Source organism: Bos indicus, chromosome X (genome assembly GCF_029378745.1).
Source record: "Bos indicus isolate NIAB-ARS_2022 breed Sahiwal x Tharparkar chromosome X, NIAB-ARS_B.indTharparkar_mat_pri_1.0, whole genome shotgun sequence".
NCBI classification, from domain to species: Eukaryota; Metazoa; Chordata; class Mammalia; order Artiodactyla; family Bovidae; genus Bos; species Bos indicus.
In genome coordinates this window covers 37665242-37680193 of record NC_091789.1, presented here as the reverse complement: position 1 = coordinate 37680193, position 14952 = coordinate 37665242, and the positions used below count along the sequence as shown (strand labels likewise).

The 14952-nt window shown below is 40.9% G+C and overlaps 1 pseudogene; it reads left to right on the top strand.

Annotated features, from left to right (window-relative positions):
- The first annotated feature begins 12660 nt into the window (after positions 1 to 12660).
- On the top strand, positions 12661 to 12990 carry LOC139181485 (histone H2A-Bbd type 2/3-like; annotated as a pseudogene).
- Positions 12991 to 14952: the final 1962 nt, after the last annotated feature.

Genomic DNA, 14952 nt, shown 5'->3' with positions numbered 1-14952 from the left:
TCTTTGCTTGACCCTCAGTCCTCAGGGGAAAAATCTCCACTCCTACCATAACCACAGCAATAGCAGCAACATCAACAACATACAGCAGCTCAATGAGGCGTATATGACCCCTAATGAATAATCAAACACACGAACTTTCTGTTTTTCTCTCCTTCCCAAAGTGTTTTTAAAATTTTGTATTGAGATATAATTTACACACCATAAATTTGATTCCTTTTACTTGTACCTTCAAGGATTTTTAGTAAATTTATCAAGTGGTGCAACCATCACTGCATCCAACGTTAGCTATTTCTATCACCTCAATAGCATCTCTCTTGCCCATGTGCACTTAGTCCCCATTACCACCCCAATCAATAGTCTACTTCTTGTCTCTATGGATTTGCCTACCTTGAACATTTCATATAAATGGAATCACATGTATGTGGTCTTTTGTGACTTGCTTCTTTTACTTAGCATGACATTTTCAAGGTTCATCCATATTGTAGTATGGATACTTCATTACTTCTTATGGCCAAATAATGGTAGATAACAAGTATATATCACCTTATTTTTATGGACATTTGGGTTATTTCCACCTTTTTGCTATTGTGAATAAGGCAGGTATGGACATTCATGCACATGATTTTGGGTGCACATATGTTTTCAGTTCTCTTGGGTAGCAGCAGTAGAATTGCTGGTCATGTGGTAACTCTATGTTGAATTCTTTGAGTAACTGCAAAACTTTTCCACAGTGGCTGCACCATTTTACATTCCTACCAGCAGCATATGACAATTTTAATTTTTCCAAAATACTTATTTTCTTTTTTTATTCATTTTTATTTTTTAAATTTTTATTGGAGTACAATTGATTTACAATGTGTTAGTTTCAAATGCACAGAAAAGTGAAATGTTTATACATATACATATATCCACTCTTTTTTAGATTATTTTACTATATTAGCCATTACAGAATATTGAGTAGAGTTCCACGTGCTATGCAGTAGGTGCTTATTTGTTGTCTATTTTATACATAGTAGTGTGTATATGTCAATCCCGATCTCCCAACTTATCCCTCTCCCTCCCTTATCCCCCAGTAACCATTATCTTCTTTTCTATATCTGTGACTCTATTTCTGTTCTGCAAATAAGTTCATTTGTACCCCCTATTTTTAGATTACACAAGTAAGTGATACCATATGATATTTGTCTTTCTCTGTCTGACTTAGTATGATAATTTCTAGGTTCATCCATGTTGCTGCAAATGGTATTATTTTGTTTTTTATTGCTGCATAGTATTCCATTGTATATATGTACCACTCTTTTTTATCCATTCCACTGTCAATGGATGTTTAGGCTGCTTCCATGTTGAGACTACTGTAAATTGTGCTGTAGTGAGCATTGAAGTGCATGTCCCTTTTCAAATTATGGACTTCTCCAGATAGATATATGACCAGGGCTGAGATTGCTGGATCATATGGCAGTTCTATTTTTAGTTTTTTCAAAAACTTCCATACTGTTCATAGTGAGTGCACCAATTTACATTCCCATCAGCAGTGTAGGAGGGTTTCCTTTTCTCCACACTCTCTCTGGCCTTTATTGTTTGTAGATCTTCTGATGATGGCCATTCTGACTCATGTGAGGTGATATGACATTCTAGTTTTTACTTGAATTTCTATAATAATGAGCAAGATTGAGCATCTTTTCATGTGTTTATTAGGAATCTGTATGTCTTATTTGGAGAAATGTCTATTAAGGTCTTCTGCCCAGTTCTTGATTGGGTTGTTTGTTTTTCTGGTATTGAGCCACATGAGCTACTTGTATATTTTGGAGATTAATCCTTTGTCAGCTGCTTCATTTGCAATTATTTTCTCCCATTCTGAGGGTAGTCTTTTCATCTTGTTCATAATTTTCTTTGTTGTGAAAAAGCTTTTAAGTTTAATTAGGTCTCATTTGTTTATTTTGGTTTTTATTTCCATTATGCTAGGAGGTGGATCAAAAAGGGTCTTGCTGCAATTCGTGTCAGAAAGTGTTCTGCTTATATTTCCTCTAAGAGTTTTATAGTTTCTGGCTTTACATTTAGGTCTTTAATCCATTTCTGACTTTATTTTTGTGTATGGTCTTAGGGAGTATTCTAATTTCCTTCTTTTGCATGTAGCATGTCCAGTTTTCCCAGCACCACATACTGAAGAGTCTGTCTTTTGTCCATTGTATATTCTTGTCTCCTTTGTCATAAATTAGGTGACCATAGGTGTGTGGGCTTATCGCTGGGCTTTCAAAAAGCCTGTTCCAGATTAAAGGCAGGAGGAGAAGGGGAAGACAGAGGATGAGATGGCATCACCGACTTGATGGACATGAGTTTGAGCAAGCTTCGGGAGTTGGTGATGGACAGGGAAGCTTGACATGCTGCAGTCCATGGGGTCACAAAGAGCTGGACACGACTGAGCAACTGAACTGAGCTGATCCTGTTCCAATTATAGTTTTGTTTTTGTGCCAGTACCATACTCTCTAGATTACTGTAGCTTTGTCATATAGTTTGAAGTCAGGGAGCCTGCTTCCTCCAGCTCTGTTTTTCTTTCCCAAGATTGCTTTGGCTATTTGGGGTATTTTGTGTTTCCATACAAATTGTAAAGTTTTCATCCTAATTCTGTGAAAAATGCCACTGGTACTTTGATAGGGATTGCATTGAATCTGTAGATTGCTTTGGATAGTACAGTCATTTTCACAATATTGATTCTTCCAATCCAAGAAGATGGTATATTTCTCCATTTGTTCGTGTTGTCTTTGATTTCTTTCATCAGTATCTTATTGTTTTTTGAGTACAGGTCTTTTGTCTCTTTAGGCAGATTTATTTCTAGGTATCTTATTCTTTTTGTTGTGATGGTAAATGGGATTGTTTCTTTAGTTTCTTTCCGACATTTCATTGTTAGGATTCATTGTATAGGATTTCTGTGTATTAATTTTGCAACTTTACTAGATTCACTGATTAGCTTTAGTAGTTTTCTGGTAGCATCTTTAGTATTATCTATGTATGGTATTGTATCATCTGCAACCACTGACAATTTTACTTCTTTTTTTGTAATTTGCATTCCTTTTATTTTTTTTTCTTCTCTGATTGCCCTGGCTAGAACTTCTAAAACTATGCTGAATAATAGTGGTGAGAATGGACATCCTTGTCTTGTTCCTAATCTTAAGGGGAATGCTTTGTTTTTCACCACTGAGAATGATATTTGCTATTGGTTTTTCATATATGGCCTTTGTTACGTTGAGGTAGGTTTCCTCTATGCCCACTTTCTGGAGAGTTTTTTTTTTTTTATTTATCATAAGTGGGTTTTTAATTTTGTCAAAAACTTTCTCTGCATCTATTGATGTGATCATCTGGTTTTTATTGTTCTTTAATATGGTAAACCATGTTGATTGATTTGCATATATTGAAGGATCCTTGCATCCCTGGGATAAATTCCACTTGATCAGAGTGTATGATCCTTTTACTGTGTTGTTGGATTCTGTTTGCTAGTATTTTGTTGAGGAATTTTGTGCGTATGTTCATCAGTGATATTGGCCTGTAATTTTCTTTTTTTGTGATATCTTTGTCTGGTTTTGGTATCAGGTGATGGTGGCCTCATAGAGTGAGCTTGGGAGTGTTCCTTATGCTGCAGTTTTTTGGAAGAGCTTGAGAAGCATACGTGTTAGCTGTTCTCTAAATTTTTGACAGAATTTGCCTGTGAAGCCATCTGGTTCTGGACTTTGGTTTGTTGAAAGAGTTTTAATCACTGTTTCATTACTTGTGATTGGTCTGTTGATATTTTCTATTTCATCCTGGTTCATTCTTAGAAGCTTGTACCTTTTAAAGAATCTATCCATTTCTTCCAGGTTGTCCATTTCATTGGCATATAGTTGCTTGGAGTATTCTTTTATGATCATTTGAATTTTGCAGTATCAGTTGTAACTTCTCCTTTTTCATTTCTAACTTTATTTATTTGAGTCCTCTCCTGTTTTTTCTTGATGAGTTTGGATAAACGTTTATCAATTTTGTTTCTCAAAGAAACAGCTTTTAGTTTCATTAATTTTGCAACTGTTTTTAAATTTTTATTTCACTTATTTCTGCTCTGATCTTTATGATTTCTTACCTTCTCCTAACTTTGGGTTTTGTTTGGTCCTCTTACTCTAATTGTGTTAGGTGTAAGGTTAGGCTGTTTATTTGAAATTTTAAACTTAAACTTCCTTCTTAGAACTGCTTTTGCTGCATCCCACAGGTTTTGGCTTGTCTCATTTTCATTCACTTGTTTCTAGATATTTTCTTTATTTCCTCTTTGATTTCTTCAGTATTCTGTTGGTTATTTAGTAGGGTATAGTTTAGCCTCCATGTGTTAATGTTTTTTTACAATCTTTTTTTCCTGTAATTGATTTGTAACCTCAGAAAAAAATGCTTGATGTGATCTTATTTTTCTCAAATTTACAGAGGCTTGATTTATGACACAAGATATGGTCTATCATGGAGAATATTCTGTGTGCACCTGAGAAGAAGTTGTATTCTGCTGCTTTTGGATGGAATGGCATATAAATACCAATTAATTCTATCTGGTCAAATATATCATTTAGGGCTTGTGTTTTCTTATTGATTTTCTGTCTGGATGATCTACTGGTGTAAGTGGGGTGTTAAAGTCTCCTACTACTATTGTGTTAATGTTGATTTCCCCCTTTATGGCTGATAGCAATTTCCTTATCATGGAGGTGCTCCTATGATGGGTGCATAAATAATTACAATTGTTATGTCTTCTTACTGGATTGAACTCTTGATCTTTAGTTTTTTTAAAAAATTATAGTCATTACAGTGGACGTAGCAGTGGTGTTATCTCATCTTGATTTTGGCTTCCATTTCCCTAATGACTAATTAATTAATGACTAATATTAATTAATTGAGATTGGGTGCAATCTAAAAAATGACAGAATGATCTCTATTTGTTTCCAAGGCAAACCATTCAATATCACAGTAATCCAAGTCTATGCCCCAACTACTAATGCCAAAGAAGCTGAAGTTGAGCTGTTCTATAACGACCTGGAAGACCTTTTAGAACTAACACCAAAAAAGATGTCCTTTTCACCATAGGGAACTGGAATGCAGAAGTGAGAAGTCAAGAGATACCTGGAGTAACAGGCAAGTTTGGCCTTGAAGTACAAAATGAAGCAGGGCAAAGGCTAACAGAGTTTTACCAAGACAATGCACTGGTCATAGCAAACACCCTCTTCCAACAACACAAGAGAAGATTCTACACATGGACATCACCAGATGGTCAACACTGAAATCAGATGGATTATATTCTTTGCAGCCAAAGATGGAGAAGCTCTATACAGTCAGTAAAAACAAGACCAAGAGCTGATTGTGTCTCAGATCATGAACTCCTTATTACCAAATTCAGACTTAAATTGAAGAAAGTAGGGGAAACCAGTAAACCATTCAGGTATGACCTAAATCAAATCCCTTACGACTATACAGTGGAAGTGAGAAATAGATTCAAGGGACTAGATGTGATAGAGTGCCTAATGAACTATGGATGGAGGTTCATGACATTGTACAGGAGACAGGGATCAAGACCATCCCCAAGAAAAATAAATGCAAAAAAGCAAAATGGCTGTCTGAGGAAGCCTTACAAATAGCTGTGAAAAGAAGAGAAGCGAAAAGCAAACGAGAAAAGGAAAGATATACCCATTTGAATGCAGAGTTTCAAAGAATAGCAAGGAGAGATAAGAAAGCCTTCCTTAGTGATCAATGCAGAGAAATAGAGTAAAACAATAGAATGGGAAAGACTAGATATCTCTTCAAGAAAATTAGAGATACCAAGGGAACAAATAAAAGACAGAAATGGTATGGACCCAACAGAAGCAGAAGATATTAAGAAGAGATGGCAAGAATACACAGAAGAACTGTACAAAAAAGAGCTTCACGACCCAGATCATCACGATGGTGTGATCACTCACCTAGAGCCAGACATCCTGAAATGTGAAGTCAAGTGGGCCTTAGGAAACATCACTACGAACAAAGCTAGTGGAGGTGATGGAATTTGAGCCATTTCAAATACTGAAAGATGATGCTGTGAAAGTGCTGCACTCAATATGCCAGCAAATTTGGAAAACTCAGCAGTACCCAAGGACTGGAAAAGGTCAGTTTTCATTCCAATCCCAAAGAAAGGCAATGCCAAAGAATGCACAAACTACTGCACAATTGCACTCATCTGACACTCTAGTAAAGTAATACTCAAAATTCTCCAAGCCAGGCTTCAGCAGTACATGAACCATGAACTTCCTGATGTTCAAGCTGGTTTTAGAAAAGGCAGAGGAACCAGAGATCAAATTGCCAACATCCGCTGGATTATCAAAAAAACAAGAGTTCCAGAAAAACATCTATTTCTGCTTTATTGACTATGTCACAGCCTTTGACTGTGTGGATCACCACAAACTGTGGAAAATTGTTAGAGATGGAAATACCAGACCACCTTAACCTGCCTGTTAAGAGGTATAAATCTGTATGCAGGTCGAGAAGCAATAGTTAGAACTGGACATGGAACAAAGGATTGGTTTAAAATTGGGAAAGGAGTGTGTCAAGGCTGTATATTTTCACCCTGCTTACTTAACTTATAGGCAGAGTACATCATGTGAAATGCCAGGTGGATGAAGCACAAACTGGAATCAAGATTTCTGAGAAATATCAACAACCTCAGATATGCAGATAATACCACCTTTATGGCAGAAAGTGAAGAGGAACTAAAGAGCTTGTTGATGAGGGTGAAAGAGGAGAGTGAAAAAGCTATCTTAAAACTCGACATTTAGAAAACTAAGATCATGGCATTCAGTCCCATCATTTCATGGCAAATAGCAGAAAAATGGAAACAGTGACAGACTTTATTTTCTTCTGCTCCAAAATCACAGGATTTTTTTTTTTCCATAGGGGAGTAGCCAAGACGGTGGAGTGAGAAGGCTCTGAGCTCACCTCTCCCATTGACACACCAAAATTACTACTATTTACAGAGCAACTGTTGATAAGAATAACTTGAACACTAGCAGAAAAGATCTGAAGGAAAGAACCACAGTGACACAGGTATAAGGAGTGAAGACGTGATATAGTCAAGACCCATATTCTTGTGGTAGGCAGCCCACAAGTGGGAGGATAATTACTATTGCATAGGTTCTCCCCAAGGACAGAGAGGGAGTGAGTCCCACATCATGCTCCTCAGTCTAAGAGTTCTGTACCAGAGGGACAAGATACTAAAGCATTTGGAGTCAGTGGGGCTTACTTTTGGGAGAGGGAGAGATCTGTAGAAAATAGAGACTCCACACTTAAAGGGTGAACACAAGATCTCATACACTCTGAGACCAAAGTCAGAAGCAATAATTTGAATGATGCCTGGGAGAGCCACTTGCTGATCTTGGAGAGACCTCCAAAGAGGTAGGAGGCAATGGGGACCTCTCCTAGGGACACAGACACTGGCAACAACTATTTTTGGGAGCCCATTCTCAAAATGGATCACAGACATAACTGCAAAACTCTAAAACTCCTAGAAGATAACATAGAAAACCCAGAGGACCATGAGTATGGTGATGACTTTTTAGATAAAGCATGAAAGATGACCTGTGAAAGAAATAAGTGATATGCTTGATGCCATTAAAATTTAAAACTTCTCTGCAAAAGACCCTGTCAAGAGCATGATACAAGCCACAGACTGGGAGAAAAATATTTGAAAAGGACACATCTCATAAAAGATTGTTATCCAAAATATAAAAAGTATCTACACTTTGATGTTCATCCTTTGAGTGTAACATCTATGTCTGTCTTTATTTATTTATTCATTCTGCATGTATATGTTCAGTTGTTTCTGTATCATTTGTTTAAAAGAGTATTTATGTTCCATTGTCTTTTCTTTGCTCCTTTATCAAAGATTAGTCAATTATATTTATGTAGGTCCATTTTTGGGCACTCTGTTCTATTCCATTTATCTATTTGTTTATTCTTTCACAAATACCACACTATTTTGATTACTTTAGCTTCATGGTATGTCTTCAATAGGATAATGTCAGTCCTCCAACTTTCTCCGTTTCCTTCAATATTTTGTTGGCTGCTGCTAAGGCACTTCAGTTGTGTCTGGGTCACAAAGAGTCACTGTAATCCAGAGAACTGTAATCCTGCCAGACTCCTCAGTTCATGGGATTCTCCAGGCAAGAATATTGGAGTGGGTTGCTGTGCTTCCTCCAGGGGATCGAACCTGTGTCTCTTTACATCTTCTGCATTGGCAGGCACCTTTTTTACCACTAGTGCCACCTGGGAAGTGCATTGTGTTGGCTATTCTGGGTCTGTATAAACTTCAGAACCATTTGTTGCTATCTACAAAGTAACCTGCCAGGACAATTGGACTTTAAATTGGGTTGTTTGAGGGAGAAAAAATAAATAAACAATTAAAACTCGCAGATTGCGAGCCCTACGGTAACTCCCCCAGCGGAGAAGCAGCGCAGACGCCTGCATCCGCCATTAGCAAGCGGGGGCTGGGCAGGGAGGCGCGGCGCAGGCTGCATCGCTGAGAGTAAGAATCTGGCCTGAATACCCTGAGCACTATCTGAGCGAAATAATTTGGGCTAGCAAACCAGACTGTGGGATATCTACCATGCGAAAAGCCAGCCCTAACCTAAGACACCGCCAGCCCGCGCACGGAACAAAGGACTAAACAGAGATAGCCGGCTGCAGACCTTCCCCCTCCGGTGACAGGCAGCCAGAGCCGGAGGGGGGCAATCGCAGCCCCAGAGAGACATTATCTATAAAACTGGCTTCTTTGCTAACTAAAACTTATTGGGGGTCTGGACGGTCAACATCTGCCTGAGAAGGTGCGCCGGTTTTACACCCAGATAACCGAGTGGCGGGGAGGCGATAAGTCGCAGCATTGGCGCTCGCCAAACACCTCATCACCTGAGCTGCTCGGACCTGGGAAGAGCACAAAACGCAGGCCCAACTGAGTCTCCGCCTCTGAGGACTACCTGAGTGCCTGAACCTGAGCGGCTTGGACCTGGGAGGTGCATGCAACCCAGGGTCAGCCTTGGATTGTTCCCGGCGGAACAACCTAGAGCCTGAGCAGTGTGGGCAGGGAGGCTACACGCGCCGTGAGCGGGGGCAGACCCAGTGTGGCTGAGGCACTGCGAGCGCACGCCAGTGTCATTTGTTTGCAGCATCCCTCCCTCCCTCCCCACAGCGTGACTGAACAAAGAGAAGAAATACAGCTCCACCCACCAGAACACCGACACAAGCTTCCCTAACCAGGAAACCTTGACAAGCCACCTCTACATACTCACACACAGCGAGGAAACACCACAATAAAGAGAACTCCACAAACTGCCAGAATACAGAAAGGACTCCCAAATTCAGCAATTTAAACAAGATGAAGAGACAGAGGAATACCCAGCAGATAAAGGAACAGGATAAATGCCCACCAAACCAAAGAGGAAGAGATAGGGAATCTACCTGATAAAGAATTCCAAATAATGATAGTGAAATTGATCCAAAATCTTGAAATTAAAATGGAATCACAGATAAATAGCCTGGAGACAAGGATTGAGAAGATGCAAGAAAGGTTTAACAAGGACCTAGAAGAAATAAAAAAGAGTCAATATATAATGAATAATGCAATAAATGAAATTAAAAACACTCTGGAGGCAACAAATAGTAGAATAACAGAGGCAGAAGATAGGATTAGTGAATTAGAAGATAGAATGGTAGAAATAAATGAATCAGAGAGGATAAAAGAAAAACGAATTAAAAGAAATGAGGACAATTTCAGAGACCTCCAGGACAATATTAAACGCTACAACATTCGAATCATAGGGGTTCCAGAAGAAGAAGACAAAAAGAAAGACCATGAGAAAATACTTGAGGAGATAATAGTTGAAAACTTCCCTAAAATGGGGAAGGAAATAATCACCCAAGTCCAAGAAACCCAGAGAGTCCCAAACAGGATAAACCCAAGGAGAAACACCCCAAGACACATATTAATCAAATTAACAAAGATCAAACACAAAGAACAAATATTAAAAGCAGCAAGGGAAAAACAACAAATAACACACAAGGGAATTCCCATAAGGATAACAGCTGATCTTTCAATAGAAACTCTTCAAGCCAGGAGGGAATGGCAAGACATACTTAAAATGATGAAAGAAAATAACCTACAGCCCAGATTATTGTACCCAGCAAGGATCTCATTCAAGTATGAAGGAAAAATCAAAAGCTTTTCAGACAAGCAAAAGCTGAGAGAATTCTGCACCACCAAACCAGCTCTCCAACAAATACTAAAGGATATTCTCTAGACAGGAAACACAAAAATGGTGTATAAACTCGAACCCAAAACAATAAAGTAAATGGCAACGGGATCATACTTATCAGTAATTACCTTAAACGTAAATGGGTTGAATGCCCCAACCAAAAGACAAAGACTGGCTGAATGGATACAAAAACAAGACCCCTACATATGTTGTCTACAAGAGACCCACCTCAAAACAGGGGACACATACAGACTGAAAGTGAAGGGCTGGAAAAAGATTTTCCATGCAAATAGGGACCAAAAGAAAGCAGGAGTCACAATACTCGTATCAGATAAATTAGACTTTAAAACAAAGGCTGTGAAAAGAGACAAAGAAGGTCACTACATAATGATCAAAGGATCAATCCAAGAAGAAGATATAACAATTATAAATATATATCCACCCAACATGGGAGCACCGCAGTATGTAAGACAAATGCTAACAAGTATGAAAGGAGAAATTAACAATAACACAATAATAGTGGGAGACTTTAATACCCCACTCACACCTATGGATAGATCAACTAAACAGAAAATTAACAAGGAAAAAAAAAAAAAAAAAACAAAGAGTCAGATATGACTGAAGTGACTCAGCATGATTAGAATCTGTGAGGTCAGTCAGAGTTTCTCTTCGATGATGGTGATGAAGCAGTATGTCCTGAAACTGATTATTGGACCAGAAACACACTTAATGAAGTCCTTCTTGGGGTCTATTGCCTTTTTTCATCATGAAGGGTAGTTAGAGAGTTTGTACAACTCAGCTCATCACTCATCATTATAATATGTACCAGAGAGTTTCATCCAAATAATGTTAGCTACCATGATGTGAAATTAGATATGAAATAAATAGTGCCACCACCCTCTTCTCCATTTATTCTTCTTAAGATATGGATTCCAATAACTCTTGCAGAGAGTTATTGGAGTGCCTTTATTATATGTAATATAATAAAGTAACTCAGTTATTACTGAGTGCCTTTAGTATATGCAGCCAGGCCAACTTCCATTTGAATATACATAGCTGATTTAGCATCTTATTGGTACATAATTTAAACCTTTGTTTACATGTATACAAGGTCCAACTATTTCAAAAAAAAAAAATAAAATAAAATAAATTGGGTTGTTTGTTTATTTATCATAAGTTTTAAGATATCTACATCCTAAGTGTACTTTATCAGTTACATGACCTCAAAATATGTTTTCTATCTGTTGCTTGTCTTTCCAGACTCTGAACAGTATTTCTCACAGAGCTAAATTTTAAATTTTGATAAAATTCAATTTAAGTCTTTTTTTTTAATTGGAATATCACACCTAAGAATTTTTTGTATAACTCAAGGTAATGAATATCTCATGTTTTCACTTATATCATTGGAATATAATTAAGAGTCTAGAAGTAAACCTGTAAATCTATTCATGGATATAAATCCCAAAGAGTTGAAAACAGGCGTTCACACAGAACCCCACAGAGGAATGTCCACCACAGTAGGCACAAGGATGAAGTCACCCAAATGTCCATCCACTGCTGAGCAGATAGAAAACGTGTGGTCTAGCCATACAGTGGAATACTATTCAGCCAGGAAAAGGAAAGAAGTGCTGATTCATGCTTCCATGGGCACAAACCCTATGCTAAGTGACAGCAGCCAGACACAGAAGGCCACCTATTTATTGTATGCCTCCATCTCTAGGAAGTCTCCAGAACAGGCAAAGGGCTGTTGATAGGAAGCTGATGAGTGATTGGTTGCCTGAGGATTATGGGGGTAGAGTGGGGTGGGGGAAACTGCAGGAGGAGGCAGTGGGGAGTGACTGCCTGGCCAGTACAGGGGTTTCTCTTTGCGGTGGTGCCAACGTTCTGGAACTAGACACAGTGGTGATGGTGGCCCAGCACTGCCAGCATATACTTGGTGCCACTGGGTGATCTGCTCCCTTCTCTGTACAAAAGTCTCCTCCCATGGAAAGGGAGAGTTCCGACAAAGAGAGGGTCCAATGGGCAGGGTGAGCAGGATCCCGCCAGCGCCATTTCTTTGCAGGGCCAGGCCCAGGCCTGTGGGAGTAAGGATGGGGTGGAGAGGCATGGGAAAGCAGTGATCTCAGGGGGTCTGCCTGTCACAAAGTGTGCACCCCGACCAGTGAGGGGCCAGCTCGTGGTTGCTAGGATACAGAGTAGAGGTCTGAGAGTACCGGTTGTCTTCAGAGGTTGGGACCAGCTGACTCATCTCACCGCATCTCATCCCACCACATCTCATCCCACCGCATCTCATCCCACTGCATCTCATCTCACCGCATATCATCCCACCACACCTCATCCCATTTCACCGCAAAGCATGGTCTCCGGGAAAGCAGGCTCAATGGTCAGCATGCCCAGGGAGAGGGGCCGTCAAAGGTCGTCTGGTCGCCGCTCCTGCACTGCCCGTGCCAAGCTGTCCTTCTCCATGAGCCACATGGAGCGCCTCCTGCGGGAAGGCCACTACGCCCAGCGCCTGAGCTCGTCCGCACCCATCTTTCTAGCAGCCATCATGTAGCACCTGACTACCAAGGTGCTGGAGCTGGCAGGCAACGAGGCCCAGAACAACGGTCAGAGGCACATCACCCTAGAGCTGGTGGGCATGGCGGTCCACCACAATGCTCTGCTCAGTGGCTTTTTTGGGATGACAACCATCTCCCTGGTGGCCCCAGCCTGGCACTAGCTGCTCAACCCTGGGTCCTGCGTCCCGGGTCCTGTGTGCCCGGCCCCTGGACGGGCCTTCCCCCGGCTGTCGGGTGCCAAGCCTGCTCATTGACCTACCGCACAGCCTGTTGCATCGGGCCCAGTCATGTCAAATCAATCAAAGTGTTTCAAGACATCCCTGTGTGTGCTTCAGTCACTTGGCCTGGGAGGTGGTGATGGGACACCCTCCTTGGAGAGGTGGGGGTTGGGGGTCTGACTGGAGTGGAGTGGGAGTGTTGTGGGTACGGGTGGAGTCGGGGATGGCAGGCAGAGAGGAGTGGTCGCCCACGGTGATAGCGCATGCAGTGGCCTTGGTGGGAGAGGCTGGTTGCAGTGGGGGTGCGGTGGAGTGGAGTCTGGGGTGAAGGCCGGGTAAAGGAAGGCTCCCCCGTTGGCTCTGAGCAAGTAGGAGCCAGGCCAAGTCCCCAGAGGGACCAGGGTCCTGGCGGTGATGCTCAAGACCAAGAGGGCGGCATCGTGGTCGAGCGAAGGTGCCAAGGTGACTGACTGCCCGGTGGCATGGGATGCAGGGATAGTGGACAGCGTGCTTGACAGGAGTTCCCATGGGGGCAGGGGCCTAGACCACAAGACTGCGGTGGGATGGGGACTGGGGTGGGACACAACCTGCCTGTATGCAAACTCTGAATCAGGGTCACTCGGGGTCACCAGTTGACTTTTTGGTCGTGTGCCTTTAGAGATGCCAGGAGACGCCCTGCTTGCAACCTGCGGGATCAAGCTGTCACCTAGTAATGGTGGGCTGTGGCCAGGACCCGTGCCACCACTCTAATTTTGCATATGTGACTTTCGTGGGACCAGGCTCCGCCTCCGGCCACTCGATTTGCATATCACGGTGGAAATGGAGCTTTAGCCTAGAAAGTTGGAGTAGTCATCACATCTGAGACCCACGTTTTAAAATTAATGCTATTTCTTTATGCCTTAGGTAGTTTGGATTTGATTAGTAAGAAGCTTTATGCCGACTGCTGCTTCCCTGATAAGGAACTAGCCTTTTACTGACCTTTAATTTCATTTTAAATAATGAGAACATAATACCTGCCCACCATTTCAGAATAATGGTTAGAAGAATTAGAGGAAATTACACATATATGATATACATAATATAGGACAGAAAAGATCTTTTTAAAATATATAAAAACAGGTTGCTTACTCACGCAGTCAGTCATGTCTGACTCTTTAGCGACCCCATGGACTATAGCCTGCCAGGCTCCTCTGTCCATGAAATTTCCCAGGCTGGAATACTGGAATGGGTTGCCATTTCCTTCTCCAGGGGATCTTCCAGACCCAGGGATCGAATCTGCGTCTCTTGCATTGGTGGGCGGATTCTTTACCAGTGAGTCACCAGGGAAGCCCATATAAAAGTATACCTGTGCTAAAATAAAAACTTACTAAGTAGTAAGGTTAGTTCTGTATGCAGTCCATGGCACTGTGATATTTCTTTTTTGTTTTTGGTTTTCTTATATTATGCAATAAAATCAACCTCTTTTGGAGCCCAGTTCTATGAATTTAGCACATGTATACATGTGTGCATTCACCACCATATTCAGAACATGGAACAGCTCCACCAATCCAGCAAGTCCCTGGTCTGGTACAGCAGTCCCTGTTTAAGTGCTTGATTTTTGTAAAAAGAATGTTGGTTAAATAGACCCCTGGGTGGAGAGTTGGATGGGGAGCAAAAATTCAACAAATACCACAAGGGAAAGTGAAATGGAGAAGTTTATTACTCATAAGTCCTGGAGGAGGTTCAAAGCATGCCTGGAGGGCCACACAGAAGGTCAGGGGAGGGGACAGGCAGAGAGAAGGCAGCAGGAACTGGGACTTACAGCTTTTATTAGGGCCCATAGGTTAAGTGTTTCTGAGGTTCACTGGATAAGGCCAAATTGGTCAATTCAAAACCAAATAAAATAAAATAAAATAAAATAAATAA